Below are 9,211 nucleotides of genomic sequence, written 5' to 3'. Positions count from 1 at the left end.
GGAGGTTAAAAGTGTAGGGTTTGTTTTTGGCTGGCACAATAAGCAAATGTCCGCTTACGACGGGAGGTGCCCGCGTCTAAGTCAGGTGTCCGTCAGCGTTGGCAATCTCTCCCCCAGTCCCCTCGCCTTTTCTGTCTACGGTGACCAAACGCCTGACGTTCTGATCAATTTCAAAAACCGGAACCAGAAAATCCTGCTTCCGGTTTCATTCTACGCATGCGTGTAAGTTCAATGGTGGTTTTTGCACATCCGTAGAGAGAGTAAGCGCTATGACTAATCCTGGCTGCGATATCGCGGAGAGGTCTCGATTCTTTGTGCTGATCAAAAGAATCGTGACCTCTGGGAACAACATTACGCTTGTGTGTGCATGCGTAGCGTACCGTAAACCGCTGCTTATACGCCTTGGGCTTATACAACTTCGTAAGGTCTTCTAGATGGGCTTATAAATGGAGGGGCTTATATCCGAGGGAGCTTATGACCGGAATAAAAAGACCGTTTTGAAGCGAGCTATAGCTGCACTTGTTGATCGAAATATGTTTTTCATTTCTTGGTAATTAAGCTTTGAAACATAATATAACGAATTCAAAACAAGGATGTTGCTTGAGGACATTCTCGTCCCCAGAGGCCGCGCTCCTTCCACCAAGAATCGCGACCGCTTGACTGGTCCAACACCGGAATTCCGCGATTCATGGACTTTCCCGTCAAATCTGATTGGGTGATAATGCGAAACGAAAACTCTGCGCACGCTCAGAAAATCGGGGTCGTGATTCGTGCTGCTGACCGAAAAGAGTGGGGCTTCTGGGGACGAGAATGGCTTGAGGGGGAGGGGGCTCATATTTGCGGTGGGGGTGGGGGGGTGGGACTTAAAACCGGATGTATTTTTTTGATTTAAAGGTAGATGGGCCTATAAAGGGAAGGGGGGGGGGAGCTTATAAGCAGGGGTCTTAAGCGTAAGTTTATGATTGCTACTTTATAGGGTAGACTATAAGGATTTGTTTTTTCTGCTGCAAAAGTTCGTTTCTGTTTTGGGAGATGTTCGGGTTGGCAAGCTTTTTTTCCAAGTTTGTCTGCGTATTGATTTGAGGGAACAAGTTACAGTAAGTGACAGAGTACGTAAGGAAAACCTTTCATTGACCAGGTTGCCACAGGTCAGGAAATGGTCAGGGAAAAGTCTGGGAATTTTACTTTGAGTCAGGGACAATTTGAAGAAAGGTCAGGGATAATTGTAATAATTTAACCACGCCGATTTAATACCATTGAATGCTGGAAGAAACATTCGGGGTCACTGTGATCTCAACGATAGTTTTGCTTCAGGAAGAAGGAAAATTTGTGGAAAACTTATCAGTCTTAATGAACGAGTGTAAAGGACAGCTGTAACCTGAGGCCAGAAGGCGCTACGAGATCTGAGATTTTGAATCTATTTGGTCAGAGAAATGTTATTTTTATCAGGGAAAAGTCAGGGAGTGTCTGTGGCAACCGCATATATGGTCCACAGGGAGACCAGGACGTAGCATATGAGTACTGGGCATTGCGCACAAAATCCTGACATGATACTTTTGTTTTATTGTAGTCACGACAACGGTTCATCGTGTAGCGGTGGGCATGGAGATGAACGAAGTCCGCAGATATTGGCCAAAGCTGTTCAAGTTCACTCTGAAATGTTGAAAGGGATGTACTTTGCCTGAGGACACTCTGTGTGAAATACACAACACTTACAACCACGACTCTTTTAGACTATTTATTCTTTTTGACAATGTGGCAAATACTTCATGTATCTACCCTGTGGTGTAGTTTTATCTCTTTTACTATAAAATGTTCGCCGTATTTTTGGCTTTAAGACACCTATTTGAAAAACAAGCGAACATGTTGTTTCTTTGAAAGAAATCAGATGAGGAAAGTAGAATTCTTGAAGACTGGGTTTGCTTAGATGCGCTTCTCCATTTCTTTTCCGCGCGCGCTTCTTGTGATGAAGTGTGATATGCAAATTAGCTATGAAATGGTATATAATGCGCATGTGCACCAGCTGACTGTGTCCCTTTAAGAAACACTTGGATTGAAAATCACTGATTATGTCGGCTCGACTATAAAATTTTTATAGAGCATATAAGTTAGCCTAATGTATTTTTAAAACTTTCGTTACAATGAATTCTGTAAGTGTGATATAATGATCTAGAAAATTTTTAGAGTAGGTTTTATCGTGCTGTGCACGTCATACTTAGAATTTAGGTCAGTACTCTATCCAATCGTCATTTTAAGATTACAAGTAGCACAATGCCTAAGAGGTGATTTATGAAATATATGTCAAAGCAACAAAACAAATTGAAATAAATAACGTGTAACTTAAACCTAAGTTGTGTGAGAAGAAGCGGAAAGTACTTTTCCAAAACTACCTGCATTCTAACAATAAAAAGCACCAAGGACCGTACAGTCGATTACGTTTTTTTGGACCGTTTTATTGGGGGGCGGGTGGGTGGGGAATTAAGTGAGCCTCTTTTTAGGGGGGTAGGGAGTAAAGGGAACCTTTTTTGTGGGGGTGACGTGGGAAACAAAGTAAGTAAGGACAAGATACGATAATTAATTAAACGTCAAATACACAGGGAGTGGTTTCCCAGTCTTTCGAGCCACACGCTTATGATAAGGTGTTTCAGTGAGAGTCATTTGGCTAGGGTGTTGGCCTGAAGTCGAAAGATCTGTTGATTTTCGTTTTGTTATCCTGCGTCGTAGACGCTACCTATCGCATGTTAGGAAATTTAAGTCTGCGAGGCTACGTTTGGCGATCGAGGTAGAAGGATCGCTGTGTACAACACTTGCTTCATTATCATAAGCGAAGGAGTTACAACAATTTAAACATCCTCCATGGACCGATAAACTGTTTTTTGAGCCCGATGTATGGATTATTTTTTGTGCGACCAGGGTTGAAAAGCTAAACATTTCACCCCAAAAAATGTACGAGCTGATTAGCACTTTTGGTACCCAGGAATTTTGCAGTTCTTGATAGTGACTGATAGTCGATATCTTCCCAGTTACACCCAAAGACCTTTTCGAAAAATACCACTTGCTAAGTTTCACAAGCCCTTAAATGGTAGGAGTTAGTTCTTCCAATTCTCAATTTTCCCTAGTTCACTCTGTTTGCCCCCAAATTTTCCACAAACTATTGTTGTAAAATGCTCCAGGGAATATGCAGACCTCCCAAGAGCATTTCACAACGATGATTTATGCAAAATTTGGGGGGCAAACGGAGTGAATTATGGAGAATTGGAAAATAGAGAATTCCGCCCATTTCTCCGAACACAAGGCCGAGTGGAGAATAAGCACGAGGAAACGTCAAGAGAGACGCCGGGTGGTCTGTTTTCTTGATCTCAACACCAGTCTGCTTTCTAATATATGGATTCCATCAAGAGAATTTAGATTTTAAACAGTTTTTGGAGTCTGGTTAAACGTTAAAAAGTCGCGCTTTTTAAATAAGAGTATGACGAAGAAAAATTAATTCACTAAGGAACGTCTCGCAGAAAAAAATAGCAAGCTTTCAGACTAACCACGACCGCAACGGCAACGAGAGCGTCACCAAACAAAAGATCTAATGAGCAGAACAATGGCTGTGCACGTGCGTTATAAATCCTACATTTCTTTGAACGCAGGCATTACATTTAACAAATTGACGTCAGTTTTTCACGCGTCTGTCCTGTTATTGATAATGAATTTCGTCATAACATTGTCAGAGTAGCTGTGGTTACGCAGACTACTTTGACGATGTTATGACGAAATTTATTGTCAATAACAGGACAGACGCATGAAAAACTGACTTCGATTTGTTTTTTTACAATGACAAATCGTCGAATTGTCTGTGCATCACATAAATTACAAATGCATTCGTGTGCACTTTAAGGGTCTTATGATCATTTCCGATCACTTTCGTCAAAAAGGAAGTGAGATAAAGATACAGCAATCTCTTTTATAAACGTGGGAAGAATTCTGTTCCGTAAAACGTGTGATCACAGCGACTAATGTTTGTACGTGGGAGAGTGGTACTCGCGAAAGGTCGGCTCAAATAAAAGTTTAAATTAGCCGTTAGCGATTTTTTTTTTTTAAGTGATGGCTTTCAGAACGTGTACTTTGTATTTGTTTCCCAGTACTAACTGAGAGAGACGAAGAGTGTTACAGGACCGAATAATATTTCATTTTGGTAAATTTTCATCACTTTTCCAGTTCGCTTCGCAATAATTTGTGGTTCTGTTTCCAGCAATTATATCATACAAATTGCTGTGATAACGTGATATCAGGACTTCTGGCACATTTCAAGCAAGTGTGACAAATAGCCCCAGATGTTATTTATACCAATAACTGTTGTTTTAAACTAGTTATATGACCTCGTTTCCCTTGACCCGTTCAACACGCCACCCATCTCGAAGATTTAATGCAACTATGCATCTTCGTTTACTGCCGTTATAAAGTTACATTATTCCATGTTGCAACATCCTGTATTCGTGACTCGTATATTGGTTTTATCGACTGTTCGTCTTTTCAGCAAAGTGTTATATCCCTTGTTCCAGTCGGTTAATATGAAGTGATCGTTAATCACGTTTACATTTTTCGACGACTTTTTATGCTAGGCACAATTTGACTCCGAACATTCAGACAGCTTGTGACTGCTAAGTAATCGGTACAGTGTTCGGTCGCTTGGGTGTAACACTCAAATAAAAATTGGCTTTCAAAAACTGCAAAGTTTCTGGGTGGCAAACGCGCTTATGACCTCATACATTCTTTGAAAAATTTTGTGTTTTTAAACCCGCGAAGTACAAAAGCTATTCAACATATCTGGATCAAATTCCTTGGGACAGTTTGTTAATCGAGCTATGCCCTTGTAGGGTATAGCTCTTGTATGTAAGAACTGGTATTTTTCTAGCTCAATCGCTTATGCTAATGTAACAAATATTATCATTAAACACTTGGTCTGTTGCCTTGCTAACAGCGTTTGCATACCGAGAAAAACGCCTTGCTAATCCAGTAAGGAGTGTTTGTTTTCGAATGGACTTTCCATGCATGGCTTATGCAAAGACAAAGTATTGTCCAAAAACGGATTTGAAAAGGAGCAGAGCCGCTTTGAATTTTTTCAATGCTAATATACCAGTACTCCGCCAGTACTCTTGTATACTCCGATTTTCATCCTTCTAAACAAGGCAGACGAAACAATTAAAAGTATGTGCATGTTTTTGTAGCGCACAAAATCTCGATGGTAACCGAATGCATATTATTTTATGGTGTAAAACACCGAAAACCTAAATTTTGAATCGATGTTTTTAATATAAATAGCATGATCGATTTCTCGGACGGCTCAAAAGAAAAAGGTTCCCCTTCCTTAGGTCAAATATAGTAATTTTATCCTTGATTCGTCGACCTTTCTGTTTTTTCAAATCAATTCTCGTTTCCCTTGGAGGTTTGAAAAATCAGGATTCCGCAGTAATTACAATTTTTCTTTAGAGAGAAAGCGTTAAATATTTTCTCATTCCTCATTTCATGTTCTCTATAAAATATTCAAATGAGTGACATTATAATGTTATTGTTTAGAAAAAAACCTTGATAAAATGTACATTATCAACGTAAATACGACCTAGAAATGTTACAAAATACAAATTTATATATGTCTGTATATCTTTCAATCACAAGGTGAATATTGTCTCTACTGGTACTTAAGTAAATTGGCAGCTTTCGCCGCGAGCAAGGCAGTGAGCCATGAATTTCTCACATCCTCCGAGGGGCAGCGAAGCAAACGCGAGATTCCACCGGCGTGACAAATCCTTAAGCAGTCAGTGCTATGTAGAGTTAGACATGTGATGTCAGACACCATTAAAATCCCTGATAAAGTTAGCACGCCTTGCCCGTTCTCGTAACAGTACAGTTTATCCTCCAGCAACACAAAGCGCTTTTTGTTCCAGCTTGGTCTTCTAAACGGGGCGCACTCTCTTAGCCACAGATCTCCTTCACAATTTGATACTAAACCACTGAGGTTGTTGTTCTTTAGACGTAGAGAGAGAGGCGAAACTTGAGGCAGAAGCGATTTGCTTTTCAGAGCAGCTGGTAGAATTTTTTTCCATACACATTGCTTTTTTAGCGGTGGCTTTTTCCATAAAGCGTTGTTTACCCGCGCAAGGCATGTCTCACTACGGGACTTGTAAAGTTTCTCCATGTAAGAACTTGAACGACTTGTTTTGCCACTTGTTACGTTGTCTGACGAAATGGGCAGACGGAACAACACAAGTGTTATTTATAACGTTTTTTGAAATTCTCGCAGTAGCAGCTGATCAGCGGAAACTTCCGGCACGTAGAAACCGCGACGGAGTGACAGTCACGCGCGTTACGTGTCCCTGCGTGGTTCTAGAAGACGCGATCGTTGGCTCATTCGTCGTGGAGGTTGACAATCGTTTAAATATTTTCATTCCGGGGTCACGGTCACTGATCAATGTGCAAACGAAATGTCGCCTTGTGTTATAGAAAACCTGTCCACATTATGCAAAGAGATTTCTATAAATAATATTCAGATCTCAATTCAACACTTTCCTTTTCTTCTCAAGGAGAAAACAGAATATCTTTCGACGCGATCTTCTGATCGATAGTAACGTTTTCGGAAACACCTACTAACATATATTGAACGCAGTACAATTAAATGCAGGTCAACCGATTATATACGCTTAGTGCTTGGCTGCGTGACTCAAAGTAAACAATGTTCTTTCACATTTTCTCATGCTTTTTCTTAAAACAAAATCGAACTTTCTCGAGTTTCCTTGGTGTCACGCGACTTAAAGCTTGCATCGGTAGAAAACACATTTTGAAGGTTTTAAAATCATTTTGTCAAATGAATCACACGTGCCTATATCATGTGCTTAAGGCAAGCTCCTAGAATTAAGTGACTGCATGCGTCACGTGGTTACCAAGTATAGATGGCGTCCTCGAGTGGAGAAAACCTCAAGCAGGCCACTTTCACGTCGAAAGAAAATACATTCTGTGTCCGAGTATGAAAGAAAGTGACTGCACTGTGAAAATCATTTTAGTAGCTAGCTTAGCTTTGGTTGGGCATATCTGGGTGGAATTAACTTCGTGTGCCGAGAGCAAATCAACATGTGGCGGTCGAAAGGGCGACGGCGTAGGAAAAAAGGAACATGGGGCCCCTTGAGCGAGCTATAACAGTGGTGTCCAAGAGTCTGGGATGCAAGAACGACAAGCCAAGAAAATTGCTTACAGTATACATAGGGTTTAGAATATACAGTGGTAAATTTCGTAAGGTTTTCTGTTTTTATATTTATTTATCTATTTTTTTTATCTGGCTGTCGTACATGTGATGGGCCAGAGTGTGCACAGAGTAATTTCCTAGAGTACGTCCATTGCAGCTAGTTCAACAGAACATTTGCTGTTGGGAGGTGAAGTGGAATAACGTTAACGAATATTGGTTCAATAACTCAGAGGAATTATCTCCAACATCAGTTTTTGCTGTATCAGTAGGAATGCCGGTATTTGACTCAGAAAGAGCTTTTAAGCCCATGTTATTCCCGTTTGAGTGGTTTGAGATATTGGAATACCGCACGGTATGTGTGGGGCGAGGGGGGAGGGGAGGGTTGATAAAGAGAGGGGGTGTTATTTTAGAATAACATCAGAGAAGCACAAATACAAACAAAGAGAAGAAAAATGGACTTGTTTAATAAACATTTCACAGCGGCTTAGGTAGGTATTTTCTCAAAATAATAGCACTGTGTCTATCATTCCTTGGCTAACAGAAGTAATATATTCAGATATCGCTTTCAAGAACAAACGTTCATGTGCAAATCGGTCTCGTATAAGATGATTATCAGCACGTGTATAGGATGGTCGGTAGGTTTAATGATTCATTTAATTGGGTGATTGGATCGACTCCGTTTCTAAATGGCTGCACAGAGTACATTTTTTATCAGTACATTACATTTTCGTTAAAGCACAGATTTCTTGTTTGGAGAAATAACTAGTCAGCAATTAGGATACTGCGCTAGACAAACACAAATTTCAGCGAGAGGGATTTCCTTAAACCAATACTGTACTTCTGCAACAACAACTGAACTATAGTAGTGTGGCACGAAAACATGATGTAATTATTTAGACTTTAACAATTGCGCAATAGAGACGCTTTACAAAATTACGAATTGCTCAGCTATAAACAAATCAATTCAAAAACAAAACAGACAGTTTTAACTTTAATGATGCAGGGATGATGTTTGTTAAATTTTAGATCTATAGCTTTAATACTCAAGCTAGAAAAAAAGTGTTTGTTAAATTACAGAGTTTGTATGGGAACGCTATAACGGAGAATGTATGGGAACGTTCCTTGCGAATTACTCGGCTATAAAATATTTAATCCGAAAAGCAAAATGAACAGTTTTAGGGTCAATGATACAGAAATGATGTCTGCATAATTTCAGATCTATAGCTTAATACTCAAGCTAGAAAAATATATATTTGTTAAATCACAGAGCTTGTATGGGATAGCCATTACAGAGAATGTATGGACACGTTCACATAATTGTGAATTTCTCGGCTATAAATTTAATTTAATTTAATTTATAATTAATTTAAGACTGGTAGCTTTAATACCAGTCATATAAGGATACTTTTCACCAAATATACAAGCTCTAATATTGGAGCTCCACGAATTATTTAATCATTTAATTATCTAATTTTACTTATTTTATATCTTGTTTGTGTAATTGTGTAGATATTTATTATTTATTTATTTATCACTCGGGGATGACGTCACAATTACTCGCATTTTCCCTCTGTTCTTGGTTGGGATACCTGTGGTATCTCACAATGTAATATAGCTGGCGTTTTTTCATTGGCTAGTTCATGGTCACATGACATCTAAACATGAAACTGTTTCCCGCCAAATGCCATGAGCCGGCACAATTGTGAAAACTATGACGTCAAACGGGAAACAGTTCACTGTTACCTGAGAAATGTTGACCGCTCTTGCAAGTCATTTGTCAATAAAGTGATTATTTGTTTTCCTATGTAACAAATAACTTAATGACTGGTCCCTTGGGGAACAGTGAATTTTGTTCCCTCGAATGTCAATGTATCTCACGACTTCGTCTCGGGAAACATTGACATTCTCGGGAATCAAAATTCACTGTTTCCCTCGGGATGTGTAATTAAGTGTTAACTGTTGTCATCGGCTCGTGTCCGTTAATGC

General features: G+C 39.6%; 1 pseudogene across 1 annotated transcript in view; it reads left to right on the top strand.

Moving 5' to 3' along the window:
* The window catches only part of LOC149105589 (protein argonaute-2-like), a 20,930-nt pseudogene extending 18,505 nt beyond the window's left edge, over positions 1-2,425 (top strand). Inside the window, exon 17 of the transcript XR_016201154.1 lies at positions 1,571-2,425. The product of XR_016201154.1 is annotated as a protein argonaute-2-like (transcript). The remainder of the gene's footprint in view (positions 1-1,570) is intronic.
* The last annotated feature ends 6,786 nt before the right edge of the window (positions 2,426-9,211 follow it).

This window comes from Orbicella faveolata, unplaced genomic scaffold (genome assembly GCF_042242905.1).
Source record: "Orbicella faveolata isolate gen_17 unplaced genomic scaffold, um_ofav_v1 contig_34, whole genome shotgun sequence".
Taxonomy (NCBI): domain Eukaryota; kingdom Metazoa; phylum Cnidaria; class Anthozoa; order Scleractinia; family Merulinidae; genus Orbicella; species Orbicella faveolata.
Note: the sequence above shows the minus strand (reverse complement) of the source record. Positions and strands in the feature narration are given on the sequence as shown.